This window comes from Orbicella faveolata, unplaced genomic scaffold (genome assembly GCF_042242905.1).
Source record: "Orbicella faveolata isolate gen_17 unplaced genomic scaffold, um_ofav_v1 contig_46, whole genome shotgun sequence".
NCBI classification, from domain to species: Eukaryota; Metazoa; Cnidaria; class Anthozoa; order Scleractinia; family Merulinidae; genus Orbicella; species Orbicella faveolata.
Genome location: NW_028301576.1, coordinates 20,559,766 through 20,567,500, shown reverse-complemented (window position 1 = coordinate 20,567,500; position 7,735 = coordinate 20,559,766). Strand labels below are relative to the sequence as shown.

Here is a 7,735-nt window from a genome sequence, read left to right as displayed (position 1 = left end):
TGATAAAGTGCAAAATCGAATAGGAATTTGGAAATGTTGGTTTTTGAGGAGAGCGGAAAACTGAAGTACCCGGAGAAAAACCTCTCGGGCAAGGAAGAGAACCAACACCAAACTCAAGCCACATATGACGCCGGGTCTGGGAATCGAACCCGGGACACATTGGTGGGAGGCGATTGCTCTCACCACTGCGCTAACCCTCCTCCTCGTTTGCCAATATAAGCGAATATATTCTTTAGTCTGAACTTGGCTGAGCCACACGGCTTAATAGCCCTTGTTTGTGTGGTCGGTTTGATAAGTAGGTCAGCAAATTCTGCCTTTCAGTCAGTTTTGGACCTGCACTCCACAAACTCCTTCAAAACAATGCCCGCTTTGTGCCGATCCACTGAGTGAAACTCATACAAGGTGAAGACGTGAGAATTGAAATATCTAGTCAATAATCTGCAGTTATCTTTCAGACGAGGAGTACTGTCAAAAATAAAAATAATAATACCGTTTTTCAAGTAATAAATAGATTATAATTGAAATTCAGGAACAAAAATGTCTAAAAGTGTCGAGGCGCTCGACAGCAAGGTGCGAGTGGTGACAGAAATCTAATCTCTATTAGTTGGCTCCGACTTGTGACTTGCACAGAAATCCCCTGATTACTGCTTGGCTGCCAAATGCACGCGCACTTACTGTAGAAATTCCCGGGCGCTCATTGGCTACTTTTCATCGTCAATAAGCAGCTATTGAAATGAATTGACGAACTTATCAAAGAACCACCTAACAAGATAAAAATTCAATAAAATGCAAATACAGGTCTATATTGAATCAATACCTACACAAATATGTCAAATGGATAGATTATGTGAAAGATGATATTTATAATTAACTGTCGGTTATATTTTGCACCTAACCAAGGTGTGAAAACTGGGGTTATGACTCCAAACTTCATTTCATTCCGGGTTTACATTATCAGCTGTATTGATTTCTTATTGGCCTGGTTTTATAACTTCAAACAAATTTGTACCTTTTTCCTAGGTATCAGGACGATTAACACACAAGCTTTTTTCATGGTGGTGTCTTCTAATCGTTGACTGAGCGTACGCCTTGATCTGCTGTGTAGTACGTTTATCACGGTTGTCGCAGTGGCTGCCATTTTAGTTTCGGAAAATCCTGGTCAGTGAGTTTGGGGCGAACTCAGTTTGATCCTCCTGCTATGGCTGTCCTTCACAAAGAACGACATAAAAATAAAGTCATCCATCGGGAAAAATTTGAGGGGCACCTAACGAGCCAGATCTTCACAATGCATTGAAGAACAAAAACCCCAGGAAATAGACAACAAATTAACCCTTTTTAAATTACTTCAATTTTTCTGGGAACGTTTCAGCAGTTCCATATTTGCGAAAAAGGAAATCGTATTCAACGCGCTCAAGTCTTTCAAAACTTCTCAGCTAGCCCTAACAACAATTGCGACAAAACCGTCCGCTTAATTTCTTCAACCTCAATAGAGAGTGTTCATTTTGTTTTAAAATTCCACTAATAGTTTTTACTATATTTTTCTACTGCAGCCTTGGTCGGACTCGCCCTGACATACCCAATGCAAACACTGGACGTCACTCAACATCGTGTACGATCAGCATCAGAAGTGGAAAACTTGATGACGTCAGTCGAACGCGTAATGACGCATACAAATATCGATTCTGAGCCCGGCTACAGCAGTGATGACGGTCCCCCCGAGTCCTGGCCTAATGAAGGAGGCCTGACCACAAAAGATCTCTCTTTGACTTACTTTCAAGGCGGACCTCGTGACTTGAAGGGACATCAACGTTCATGTTTCTAAGTCTTAATGACCTCCAGATTTTTCAAAGAAGAAAAAATTCCCGTGCGTATTAGGTGTTAATTAATCGATTGTGTGGATATCCATCAATCTCCAAGACGCCCACAGATGCATAGCAGTTACAACTCAGGATCCGGTGCTATTTGGAGGTACCTTAAGAAGGAACATAGATCCATTCTCGAAGTATTCGGATCAATACCGTTGGACCGCTCTGGAGGAAGTGCAGTTAAAGACGCTTGTTGCAGAACTGCCAGGACAGCTCGAGTTCAAGCTGAAAGAGTGCGGAACAAACTTAAGCGTCGGTGAGAGGCAATTGGTGTGCTTGGCTCGTGCATTGGTCCAGAAGAGCAAGATCATCATCATGGATGAAGCCACCGCTAATGTGGAATTGAAGACTGACCGTCTGATCCAGAAAGTCATTCGTGACAAGTTTAAGGATTCCACAGTCATTACTATTGCTCATCGACTGAACACCATCCTGGATTATGACAAGATGCTGGTTCTCGACGACGGACGTGTGGTAGGCTCGATTACTAGCCGCTGTTCGGGAAAGGAGTCCGCGCTCCTCCCCCGAAGTCTCTTTTCGGGGATCGGAGGTACGTAGACCGGACACGAGAGGGCGGCGGAAATCGAGCCTAAACGTGTGGCGGAGTTTGATAAACCTGATGTGTTGATGAGAAAAGGTGGACTGTTTGCTGAACTGAATGGTCAGACGCCAGACACAAAGAGGGAAAGACTGAACCTAACAAGAATACATGCATGTAGTGACTAAAGGCGTAAATAAACACAAATGAAATAAAAAGTCAAAGATGCTGTAGGGGGTCAAAACTGGACAAATATTTGATCGGATGAATCTATGAAGGTAAACCGAGATTTTTCAGTGACGGTCAACATTAACCCGCGCAACACCGAAAAGGGTAAACTTAGTCAGCTTCGACGCTTATCCTCATAGCCAAGGTTAAAGCAATTTACCAAATTGAACAGACAGTTTCAGCTACTAGCAATAAATTGGTAAAACATTTTAAAAAATGGACGAAATTTCTACCCTGCTTCAACTAACTGTTTAGTCTTTTTGTGATAGTGTATGTGGAGATGTCTAAAGCAGGAGCTGCCATGCCCTCTCATGATTGTTGATTGTGACAGTACTTCACTATCAAATCTCGCACGCCCCTTCCTCTTCAAGATCTGACTCGATCCCCTCAGACTACGATTCCACATTCTTCATTTGACTCACCCGCGGTGAACTTAATTCGCTTCTTGCATAGCTCCTCGTGAGCAATCTATCTTTGCGACCAGAGCAACGATTGATCTTCATTTCCTCTTCCCAAAAACACATTCAGCCAATTCGCTTTTAGGAATGGAACAAACTGATATTGCCGGCGCTCTTATCTTTCTCGCGTTCCATATACAAACAAACAAACGATCATTGACTAGGGATCGCTAGGGGCAGGTCCACTCAAACAACTGAAGACTAACGAACAGATAGCAACACGACAAAACATTGTCACGCAATAAACGAGTTTCCGACCATGAGCACTGAACGTTATATGTAAAGCTGTTGTACCTTTCTTTGCGCATTTAACAAGCGTATGGAATCTCTGGAGTCGTTCAATTAAGTTTTTATCTGGAAGTTTGACAATTGGTTGTTTAGGCTTCTCGGGTTCGTAAGATGAATATTCCGCAAGGAAGGAGAAAGCACGTACATACAGTTCTCATCTGCAACGTTCCAGTCAGAGGGTTTAGTAACTCGATTTAATTTTGTATCGGCGGATAGAAAGTATAGAACCCTTTATCCGTTTATAGAAGTTTGCGCTTTTGTCCGTACCAAGAAAAAAGAGAGACAGATGAAAGCCAAAATTTAGAGAATCAGTTAATTAGTGGAATGCGACTTCACTTCCTCATCTAGGGGAGCCAAATGATCTTTCAAAAACCGTAGGTGCCGTATACCTTTTACCCAATTTCGTGGATTTTTTAGCGCTTATGTTGGTCTCCCAGTCTTTTTTTTTACCAGCTTTCTTGGAATCTCGATCTTGTGCAAGGCCTGGTAGGCTCGAGGTTGCCTATTTACCGAGTTAGGATTTCGAGTTGGATTTTCGAGTTGGATTTTCGAGTTAGATTTTTTGGCGGGATTTCAATACATTTTTAGTGGTTTGATGATTTAAATGGTTGACAGGCCAAACACGACTCCTATTGGTCAAGATAGAGCTAGCCAATGGCGTAATGTACTTTTCGATCCTTATTTGTTTGAAGCTCGACCTCGTTATTTTTTGTTTTGTTTTGTTTTGTTTTGTTTTTAACAGCATTTTTTCTAGATTTCTAGCACTAGATGGCTAATCAGTGACATCAGTGTAAAATGGGGTTGACAAGCCTGCACGACTCCTACGGTTAGTGACATTTGTACATTTGCCGTTCTCTGTTCGGTCAATCGACCATTTTGTTGCTTCACTCGTGTTTATGAAGGGCACTTCATGTTGTGTTACAAGGAGGAATTTTAAGTAGAGTTGAGCCGTAAGACCGTGCTATAGCAAACGTTTCAGAGGTCATAGGTCTGCATGACTTCCACTCTTATCTGCTTGTCGCTTCGTCGAGTTTGACACCCCTGTAATTTGCCATGTGTTTATGCCTCTTTTAGGGTCATTGATATTGCAAGATATGTTGTAAGTCTCCATGTGTTTGCTTTCGAGGGACAAAATATGAATTTTGCTTACTTGCATTCTATATTGTGACGCCGGGCCGGCTGCGATTAAAACTTTTTGCAAGTATAGTGGATAGATTCTTATCACGGATATTATATCATTTGTCCTTGCACGTTTTTCTTCTGAGACGCTGTAGCTTTACTTCGAGAAAGCTATACGTTTCTCCAGAAACATTCTTTTGTTCCTTGCAGCTATCTGATCGAGCTTATGTTTCTCGAGCTCGATGTATAGGTTTATTCCTCCTTTTGGTCGTTCTGGCACCACGTGATTTAAATGTAGCTGTTTACGCGCAATAAAAAGGCAAAACACTAACCCCACCCCTACAGGAATTCTTTTGTTGGCTGTATTGGACTGGAAATCTACGAGACGGTTTACGGACAAACTCGCCGATTCGTTGCAGCTGGATTACTAGTGAAAAAAAACCGACTCTATATCCTTACTCGAAAATCCAACTCGAAATCCTAACTCGAAAATCCAAGTCGAAATCCTAACTCGAAAATCCAACTCGAAATCCTAACTCGAAAATCCAACTCGAAATCCAGCTCGAAATCCTAACTCGGAAGTTAGTTTGTCTCGGTAGGCTCTAAATCCCTATTCGATTGTTTGCGTTTATAAATCAAGTCCCTGAACGTCTCACGTTCTCATTCAAAACTCTTTTAAGTCTCAGTGTCGCCAGTTAAAGAGTCAAAATGCCTCGGGGTCGCAAAGAAAAACTCCATTCTCACGTTCATGCAAAGTCTTGCATTTACCATTTACCACCCCTGGTCTGATGCATTTAATCAAAGACTCAGTTGAATACTGAACAAATTATTAACACGATACTAGTTCATACTTCATGCAAGGCGTCTAAATGCCAGAACACTGTAGAACATCAAGAATCTAGAAAGTTCGTTTGAAAGTGATTTGATTCTTGAAAGCAGCAGAACAAAATGTATCTTAACACTCCGTTAATTTTTGAGATAATGCAATGCGTGATCTCGGAACACGCTTAGCTTATGCCTGCGGAATAATACTAACGCGCGAACTGAGGCACTTGCTTGGAATTTATTTACGTATTTCAAGTTCCGCCATAAGAGGCTATGCAATTACAACGAGAAGCTATTTCTCAGAAAGAAATAGTGTTTCGTTTCCGGAAAGATATTCAAAGGCTGAGAAAGGCTGGGTTTTGATATCTTGTGCAAGAGAAGTTCTCTGGTGAGGGGGATATGTGCTAATGCGCCGCTTTGCACCGCAGTGATCGTACTCAGTTGCCAGAGCCTGGGGTTTTTTGTCCAGGTGAGGTTTAGTACTTAAGGCCCTATTGTAAAAGAGCAAGGGCTAATTAATTTAAGTTGTCTACATATGTATTAGTTATTACAGTCAACGCGCTTCAAAATGTATTTACTTGTGATACTTCACTTTGACTTTGCCCTAGGGGAGGGGGAGGGGTGCTCCCTTATATCGTCTATATAGGTATGTCCAGCGTCAGAGGGACTTGTTTTTTAAAGACATTTTAGTCAGAAGCAGAGTATCGATTTTGGTCATTTTGGTCTCAAACTGGATATGGTTTTTGCACTCTAGTCTTGAATTAGGTATGTTTTTTAGAAGAAGCTACTTTTTTCATCATTATCGATAAGAGCAGCAACTAAAGCTATTCACAATACCTTTAACATCATTCTGAACTAGAGAACTACGGCAAGTCTGAAACAGGGTATTAATTCAATTAAAGGGTCAGGCCATAAATAGGTTAGAAAAATCGCTGGCTTTGGTCTTGCTTTGGGAAGCGGGCCGCACAGCACCCTCAAATTTTTCAGAAATCCAAAGTATTGTGTTTGAGGCTAAATAAAGCTGAGACAAAAGCGTTTGACGCATAATATTTCCATTTCTGTGCCGGGCAGTCCTTGACTCGAATGGATGCGGCACTCTACGTTTCGTTGTCAGTTACGGACTATATTTTTCTTTTCAAAAAGGACGCCTCATGTGTGGCGACAGTTGTGCAAGTATTCCTCCACTTTTGCTTGAATATCATGAGGCTAAAATACAAATGCTATCGGTGTTTTCATGGACACCAGCTCTTGAAATGTCCCGGTATGTCGAAATACAAATTTTCCTATTTTTAAAAGCGCGCTCTAAGAAGTAAAGCTACTGGAATTGTGGCGGAAAATTCGAGAAGTTCAACTAAATCTGGAAAATGTCGACACCTACGATATGAAAAAAACCTCATAAAAAAGCCTATTGTGCCTATTTTGCAATATACCAACTTTGATTAAATTACAATATGATGAACTAGTTACCTTCCACAATATATCGTATCTGTAGTATCGTCCAAACGCTCCAAGTGCGTGTTCTTTTCCCGTAAACAGCCACAGAAAAGGGGCGGGATTGTTATTCCTGACAAGTGTTCTGATTGACCATATGTTGCCGTAGTTGTGATCTAGGGACTTTAAGATATGGTACGGCTAGGCTGTAGTACGGCGGCAGATAGTGAAGATCACTTCCGGCGACGTCATGACGCGCGTACCAGTATGGCTTTCTCGCCGTAGCCTTGCTTTCTACTACGGGAAAGTGCTTGGTTTCACGTACTCTCCTCTACGTGAGTATAAGCATGCTGTTTACTTCTCATTTTAACGCTTTTTTCACTGTTTGAACAGCCTAGTTTGAAGATAAAGTTCTCAATCATAAAAATCAGTTCTAAGATCATTGTTTCTTTGTCATTTATACAGAAAATTTGAACGATTTTAACACCTACCATGAGAGGATCAATTTAGTCATATTAGTATCGGGCCGAACAGCCGTTTATAAGAAAGCTTCGTATGTTCTAATCTCAGCTGTAATTGTTTATTACTGTTCAAAATGTATTTTATTATAATCGAAAGTTTCGTATTTTCGGGCTTATCACGTAATCGTTGTACGAACAACCTGTCCGTGTTGACATCGAGCTCTTTTATATCAGAGTTTATATTTTGTTTTGTGGTTGGAATTACGGGCGGCTCTATCAAGTTCTAAAAGGCAAATCTGACTTCTGGGAGATGTAAGACGGATACAAGAGAAGGAAATCATTGTCATCAATCAAGCCTATTTCGTATGAAAGTAGAATAATCTCTGGTTTCCTTGAAAGTAGTCATTTTTGTAAAGACACGTAGAGACTGCACATACCGTTGCCGTACAGCAAAATCTTAATCATTTGAGTTTGGCGGGTAAAACACCGTTGTCAGCCTAGTCCCTCACGGCCAAAGTAGCG

At 41.3% G+C, this 7,735-nt stretch overlaps 1 pseudogene; it reads left to right on the top strand.

Annotated features, from left to right (window-relative positions):
* The window catches only part of LOC149098808 (ATP-binding cassette subfamily C member 4 pseudogene), a 3,743-nt pseudogene extending 1,116 nt beyond the window's left edge, over positions 1–2,627 (top strand).
* The last annotated feature ends 5,108 nt before the right edge of the window (positions 2,628–7,735 follow it).